Source organism: Camelus dromedarius, chromosome 26 (genome assembly GCF_036321535.1).
Source record: "Camelus dromedarius isolate mCamDro1 chromosome 26, mCamDro1.pat, whole genome shotgun sequence".
Lineage (NCBI taxonomy): Eukaryota > Metazoa > Chordata > Mammalia > Artiodactyla > Camelidae > Camelus > Camelus dromedarius.
Window position 1 is genome coordinate 18,853,581 of NC_087461.1, and position 8,435 is coordinate 18,862,015.

An 8,435-nucleotide genomic window follows, 5' to 3' on the forward strand; every position below is an offset into this window, starting at 1 on the left:
TGTGTGAGTTGACATTTGAATGGGTCAGGTGGCTGTGGGTTTGGGGCAGGGCACATTATCTCCTGTATATCTTCCTTTCCACTAAAATCTCACAGCATTAACATTTAACATGTCCTATCTGCCTTAAAAGACTCACCGGTTCCCATTTTGGTGCCAGACTTTAATTCTTGATGACAATTTTCTTGCTATGATGCTGTATCCAGATCTCAATGACTGTTCACAGAAGTGTGGTTCCAGTCATTTTCAATGTCAATAAATACTTACACTCTTGACCCAGTAATTCCTGTACATACACTCTCTCAAATGCACAAAGACTCACACACACACACGTTTGTTGTAACATTTTTGTAATAACAAAAAGCTAGAAGTAATCTAAATACCTATTAGTAGGAGAAAAGCCTAAATACAATTACAAAATTTCCCTATGTTGGAATATTATGCAACCATATAAAATGATACATATATTATCTCTATTTAAAAGAAGATATATTTATTTATATACTCTATTTAAAAGATATCTTTAAAAGTAGATATTTATGTACTGATATGCAAATATGTAAATATGCTGAAACTATATTGATGAAAACATCAAGTTGCAGAAGAGCATGGTCTCAAATTCCGTGAAAATAATAAACAAAAACCACACTGACATACACACAGAGAATTTATAGACAGGTGCAAAACACAACTGTGTTAACATGCTTAATTCTGGGGAGCACAGAAGGGTGAGGGGAGGAGTAAAGGGAGATTTACTTTCCACTCGTCAGTCTTTTGAGTTTGAATAACTTAACATTTATTTTATTAAAATAAACAAGTGAACAGAAATAATTTCACAACTGTATTTTAGATATACAAATATGTCACAAAATGATATGTAAGTTACAATCAGATTTCATTTTTTAAAAAAAAACTGTATATATTTCACATATATTGATAAATGCAGGCATGGACTGTGCCTGCAACCACAGAGCAACAAAGTACTTTGGAATTTAAATGTTACCCGAAAAAGTATTTATTTGATGAATGCCTCTTAAAGTTCAACCCGTACCCATGCTTGCTCATACAAAATATCCAGTAAAACACTCCAGTCATTTATTGGGGCAGGAGTATAATTTCCTGAGGTGCTATTACATTTATTAGTTCACATAATGCCTTTCCCAACAACTGCGGGATATGGTAACAGAAATAAACCAATGACAAAATGGTAAAAATGTTATGTAATCAGTAACAGTTGCTTTATTGCAACAGGAATTTTTTTAATCTTTTAAAAAGTTATTGAAGTATATAAAACACACACATATTATAGTGAAAATCATAAACTCAGTGAACTATCACAAAAAGAACACCTTTATAACCACCACCTGGGTCAAGAAACAGAACATTACCACCACCCTAACATCCCCCTCGTGGACCCTCCCCATTTCTAAATCCTCCCTCCTCCCAAAAGATAATCAACACTTCGATTTTTCATTACCATAGATTAGCTGTATCTATCTTTTAACTTTATATACATGGAATAATATGGGTAGTGCATTTGCATTGCTGGAATGGACATGTGACAATGTTACTTACACACATGCCACCAGGAACCCTCTTGGATGTGTGTTTCGGTGCACGTGCCCACAGGTCTGTGTTTCCACCAAGGAGTGGAGGTTCTGGGTCAGGAGGTATGAGTCCACTCAGTTTCAGTAGATAACACAAAGCAGTTTTCTAATTTACCAGTACCATTTTACACTCCTACCGGCAGCACAGGACTACATGCCGCTCCACATTGGCTTTTCTATCTTAGCCATTCTGGTGGATCGGAAGTAATACGTCTTCCTGGTTTTAATTTCCATTCCCCTGAAGAGTAAGGGTGTCACCTCTTCCCACCTTTATTGGCCACTGGGATATCCTCTTTTCTGAAGTTCCAAGCTCCTGCTCCCTTCTCGTTTGGTTATCTATGCTTTTCTTATTGACCTACAAGAGTTCTTCACATATTCTGGATATGAGTTCCTTGTTGGTTACACAGCTTGCAAATATTCCCTTTTCCTTCATGGCTTTCATTTTTACTTTCTAATGACATCTTTGGACGGTAGAAGTTCTTAACTTTAATGTCATCTATCTCATGGCATGTGGCAATCGCTGTTTTTAGATAGTGCTGTGTTCTGTTTAAGGAAGCTTTGTGTCTCCTAATGCCCTGAAGATGATCCTCTTTCATTTTCTGCAAGATTTAATGTGTAACACTCCGTATTTATATCTACAATCCACTTGTAATGGATTTTTGTGTGTGATATGAAGCCAGGGTTTGGTTTCATCTTTTACCACGAGTAGCCAGTTGACAAAACATTTAGCAAAAGGATGCCTCCTTTCATAAAACAAGAGTCCATACATGTACATGAATCATACATCATATGTGTACGAATCAGTTTTGAAACATCTTCTCTGGTCTATTGGTCTTTTTCTCAGTCCTTTTGCCAATTCACACTCTTACTTTGTTTTGCAATAAATCATGGTTCCTCCATCTTTCTTTTTCTTTCTTCAGATTCTTTGCTGTCTTGGCCCTCTCTGCATTTCCATATAAACTTTAGAATCAGCTTGTCTGTTTTCATAAAAGCCTGCTGGAATTTTTATTGGGTTTGTTTGAAGATATTCATTACGTTCAGCTTGCTGCATTTAGGGAGAACATCTTTACAATGCTGAGTTTTCCAAGGCGTACACATTTATTAACGTCTCCCAGGCTTTTAATAATGTTTTAAAGTTTTCTATGTGAAGGTGTACATCTTCTATTAAGCTTATTCCTAGGCAGTTGATGCTTTCAAAACTATTCTATGTGGTATCTTTAATTTTTTTTCTTCTTTCAAGGTCCTACTTCTGTTGGTGTGGTGAAATACAACTGAGTTTTGTATACTGGTGGTGTACTCAGCTTTCCTACTAATACTGAAATTCTAAAAATTTATCTGAAGAGCCTTTGGATCTTCTTTGAGCCGATCACTTCCCCTGTGAACAACATATTCTGCTTTTACTTTCCCATCCTACGTGCTTCATGTCTTTTTCTTACCTTTCTGTACCGGCAAGGACCCATCACGATACTGATTAAACATGCTGATTCTGGGCAAGGTTATCTCACCCAGATCTTAGTGAGAAGGTTTTCATCACTCCATCAATATAAACACAATGTTTGATATAAGTTTTTTATAGGTGCTCTTTGTCAGGTTAAGTACATTTCCTTCTATTTCTAGTTTCCTAAAAGGTTTTTTTTTAAATCACAAATGAATGTTGAATTTTATCCAATGCTTTTTTTCTGCATCTACTGAGTATCTTATCATTTTTATTCTTCAACCTGTTAATATGATGAATTAATTAACTGATATTATAATGTTGAATAAGACATGCACTCCCCAGATTCTTTCAACAGCCATACGTCCTAGCACCTTTTGGACAAAGGCACCTGGTGGTTCCTTTTACAGAATCACCCAGGCCTTCTCCATTTCTCAGCCTCCTTCTCCATGTCTCTCTGTTTCTCTCCTTCATCACTGTCCCCCCACAACACGGGGCCTGACACCCATGGGGTCACAGTAGATGCTAGCACATAACAGACATGAAACATCTGCTTGCAGATTAGACAGTCTGTATGTATCACACCTCACGGACTCTGTTAGACCTTTTCCTTTTTAGTCCCATCACTGTTTACATATTAGGAAAGCACCCAGCACAATGAAGCATCTGTTTAGAACGCCCTTTAACAAGCACATTTAAAAATTGGTAGATAATGTAGGTACTATGTTTCTATGAGGATATTCTGATTAGGATTTCTGGAGATTCTCTGTTAATTTAGATTGAGGAACAGGCTTTGGCATCTGAGAGACCTTGGTTCTGAGCCCTGCTCTAAGGCAGGACCATGGCTGGCACACACGAGGAACACCGAGGAGGTGGGGCGGGTAGGAAGGATGACGATGGGAACTGCAGGGGACAAGGCTGGAGACGTGGGTGTGCGCAGGTCGTGCAGACCTTGAAGACCACTGTAAGCACTTTGGATTTGGCTTACTGAGAGGTGAAGCCACTGGAGGGTTTGAGCAAAGACTGTGTCCTGACTTGATCTGTGACATAATCTGATTCGTTTTAACGGGGCAACGCTGGCTGCTCTGTTAAAACAGGCTGAAGGACAACAGCAGAAACAGAGGACCCGTGAGGGACACTCGTGACACAAGAGTCCAGGCGGGTGACAATGGTGGCTGGGCCCTGGCGGCAGCAGGGGGACTGAGGACAACTGGTCCAATTCTGAGGGGATTCGGAAAGTAGAACATATGATTTTTCCGAAAAATTGAACAAGGGGTTTAAGAAAACAGGGAGTCAAGATTAACTCCGGTCTGAGCCTTCAGAAGGACGGGATTATTACTGTGTGAAGTAAGAGATGGACACTGAGAAGGAGCAGGCTGGGGTGGGGGTGGGGGTCCCAGAAGCTCAGTCTGGGGCAATTTAAGTGGGCCATCCTACTGGCTGTCCGAATGCAGAGGCCAAATCAGGCCGGAGCTCACAGACTAGGTCCAGGCTGGAGACACTGTCTGGGAACCACTGGCCAAGAGACGAGAACTAAAGCCAAGGGCACGGATGAAGTTGCTAGAGGAAAGGATGCAGACAGAGAAGGAAAGGCATCTGTGGACGGACCCCCAGCACTTGACAATATTTAGAGACTGGGGAGAGGAGTATGAATGGGTCAGAGAGACTGGAAAGGAGCCGCTTGAAAATCGTTAGGGAAACCAGGCAAGCGTGGCGTCCCAAGGCCAAGTGCAGGAGGTCTTTGGAAGACAGAGGGTCCCCGCGAGGATTTGCTCTTGCGGGTGCAAGGACTAACTGCTGGCTCTCACAATGCCGCGGCGGGTGTACTCCTGAAGGGGGATACCGAGGCAGAGGAGGGGAGGGAATCCCAGTCCCTGGGTGAAGGAGGGGCTGCGGGACTCAGAGCATATGCAGAGGGGTCACTGGTCTCACCACCAGTTAAGGAGAAATGCTTTTTTTCCTGCATCTACTGAGTATCCTGTAACTCAGTAGATGTTTAAGGTTTTCTATATACAAAAATCAGAAAAGTTAAGGAGAAAATCGGAAGAAAATAAAAAATGCAAAAGTCGTTAAGCCATCTGAGCAATGAGGAAGAACATTGTAATACACCTGTGAAAGTCTGGAATGAGGCTGCAAGTCTCCTTCCCCGGCGGGGTTACTTTGATCTTCAGAGACACTCCATTAATAATGTCATGCTTTTCACCTGGGAGTGGGGTCGGGCACTCCTGTTGGATAGTGTTCAATTTCTTCCTATTATTCAATATGCAATTAAACTTGCTTACCAGTCCCTTAGCAGACTGTACACACACACACACACACATCCAAGAGTATTTCTGAACAGCAACTTTAGCTTTCAAGGAGAGTATATTTCCTAATTTTCACTGTTTCCTAAAACCAAATGTGATAGGATATTCTTTTGCAGGCTTAGTTCATGACCAAACTGGAAAGAGAGATCTGAGGCAAAGCCCACGGCCGTTAATGTTCCAGACACACAATATACAGTGAAAGACTAAAACGACCCCAGGTGTAGAATTTCTACCTCTGTACTGACATGAGCATTGAGACTAGAATGTTTCACAAATCTGAATTCTAAAACTTTGACCTGATCCATACACTACATACAAAGCAGTAAAACGTTGACTTTGAAATATTAATGTTTTTATTACAATACTGAGTTTGAGATTTTTTTAATCGTAAAAAAATCATGAATTATTAAGAATTACTGTACAAGAGATGTTGTTTCATTAAAAAAAAAAGCCACCCTAGAGTTCATATCCTGAGCGAGCGTAAAATAAAGCCGGCTGAAGGTTCTGTGCATACTTGGTTGCTTCCTTTATGAGAGATCACGACAGTTGTGCTCCTACCCCGCCCCCACCCTGTGAAAGGGGAGGGGGGTCGTTGTGGGGAGGGAGCCGCTGGCTGGGGCAGAGAAACAGGAACCAACCCTGGGCCAAGAGGAAAGGTGCTTAGTCATTAAAGGACATCCCCTACCTAGTCACCGCAATACCTAGGCTTGCTAAACTCTGTCAAATACCTCTCCAGGTTTCACGACAAAGCCAAGTCACTTAATCGTAAATAACTTCTACGTTTGTTTCCTTAGGATCAGCCTAGTACTCATCTGGGCTTCCCACACTGCGGCCTCCACCCACACCCCCACTGGGTGAACCATCTTGGTAAAACCACCTCTCTGAGCTCCAGTTTCCAAAGAATGCTCCTGACATCATAATGTTATTATGAGGATCAAGGGAGATTTCAAGCGATAAAGAGCCCAAAGCTCTTGGAACTATTATTGTGGTTTAATAAAAATACGTTGGCTTACTAATTCTAATGCACTTTGAAGAGCTGGGAAAGGAGGCAGAAGTCCCCGCATATAGAATATGGTCTTGAACTTCAGTGTCACTCATGATATTCTTGCATGAAATTAGAAGAACCCAGCACAGGTACATGAAGCCAAGGGTCCCTTTCCCCAGGTCAGCACATCCCTTGAAGTTCTTCAGGGCCCTGTGCAAACAGATGAGCTGCACACACTCACCTAAGGTAAAGTCATCGTCTCTTTGTTTTCTATTCTTTTTTTTTTTTGACATATTTTTATTGAAGTACAGTCAGCTGACAGTGTTGTGTCAATTTCTGGTGTGCAGCACAATACGTCAGTCATATAGGAACATACATATATTCACTTTCATATTCTTTCTCACTGTAAGTTACTATCAGATATTGATGATAGTTTCCTGTGCTAAACAAACACAGGCATTAACACGGATGGGAAGACTATAAATGTTTTAGGACAAAAACTGCACATATGTTCAATCATTTTGTTTGAAAACACTGGTGAAATAATATTTAGCAAAATGAAAAACAAAAGTAAGGTAAACCAAGAGAACAGGTGTTAGGGATTCAATTAATGGGAGCCATCACAGATTTTATTACAGCATTCATAACAGACTATAGATTTTTAGGAGACTTCCACAACCTACTTTCTGCCCTGAGACCTGCTTTGAACCCAAGGAGAATTTCTGAGGAGTCTGAATCAAAGAATCATGAGCTGAACACATCCTACCTGCCCACCTCCACCGACATCTTCCTGGACATAGCAGCGTGCACCTTTCTGAGGACGGGATGCCAGGGCACTGGAATTCTGCAGTTTAAAAGAGGGAATCCTCTGGTAACGGGGGAGGCAGCAAGAGGAGGTGGAGGTGGATGAGGAGGAGGCGGGACTCGGCGGGAGGATGGGCTTACTCTCAATTTTGCGCAAATTGAAAAGTGCACCAGACCAGGAGGTGAGACTCCTTCTCCTGGGCTTGGATAATGCTGGCAAGACCACTCTTCTGAAGTAGCTTGCATCTGAAGACATCAGCCACATCACACCTACACAGGGCTTTAACATCAGAAGTGTACAATCACAAGGTGTTAAACTGAATGTATGGGACATTGGTGGACAGAGGAAAATCAGACCATACTGGAGGAATTATTTTGAAAACAGATATTCAGATATATATGTAATTGACAGTGCAGACAGAAGAAGATTTGAAGAGACGGGTCAGGAACTAGCTGAATTACTGGAGGAAGAAAAGCTAAGTTGTGTGCCAGTGCTCATCTTTGCTAGTTAGCAGGATCTGCTCACGGCGGCCCCTGCCTCTGAAATTGCAGAAGGACTGAATCTGCACACTATCCGTGACCGAGTCTGGCAGATCCAGTCTTGCTCAGCTCTCACGGGAGAGGGCGTTCAGGACAGCATGAACTGGGTCTGCAAACATGTCAATGCAAAGAAGAAATCGAATCTAGACGAATGGAGATGCAGGAGTTGCGGGAGCTGAATTCTGTCCTGAAGAACACTAATTTGCTGCTTTCTGACCAAATGTTTTTCCATCTGTGTACAGCTACAGCTGTGTGAAGAGAGGGAACAACACAGTTTAAAAAGAATCCCCATTCCAGCAGTAGATTTAACTGATCTCTGAGGTTCAGTATCATTTTTCAAATAAAGGAATTATATTATTTCCTCTGCATAAAAAAAAAGAGGGAATCCCGACCCCTCTGTATCTCCAACTGTTCTTACCCTACTCTATTTTCCCATAGCATTTCATCCTCTTCTAACATGTTATATAACATGTTATATAATACACTTATTTATTGTATCCATTGTTTATTATTTGCCCCATTCCACTAGAATGGAAGTTCTGCTCGGTGAGCATTTTTGCCTGTCTGGTTCTTTGATGTATCTCAAGAACTCAGAACAGAGCCTGGCACACAGAAACAGATCAATAAATATTTGTCAAATGAATGAAAAAAATGAATTCTTCTTAAGTGCCCCTCTTTAAAAAGATTAGGCACTCTCGCTTGGTTCCAGGGCAGGTTTATAAGGTTAAATGGCCTCTTTTGACATCTTTGGCTTAGTATTT

The 8,435-nt window shown here is 41.2% G+C and overlaps 1 pseudogene; it reads left to right on the forward strand.

Moving 5' to 3' along the window:
* The first annotated feature begins 7,159 nt into the window (after positions 1–7,159).
* Positions 7,160–8,031, forward strand: LOC105086869 (ADP-ribosylation factor-like protein 3; annotated as a pseudogene).
* Positions 8,032–8,435: the final 404 nt, after the last annotated feature.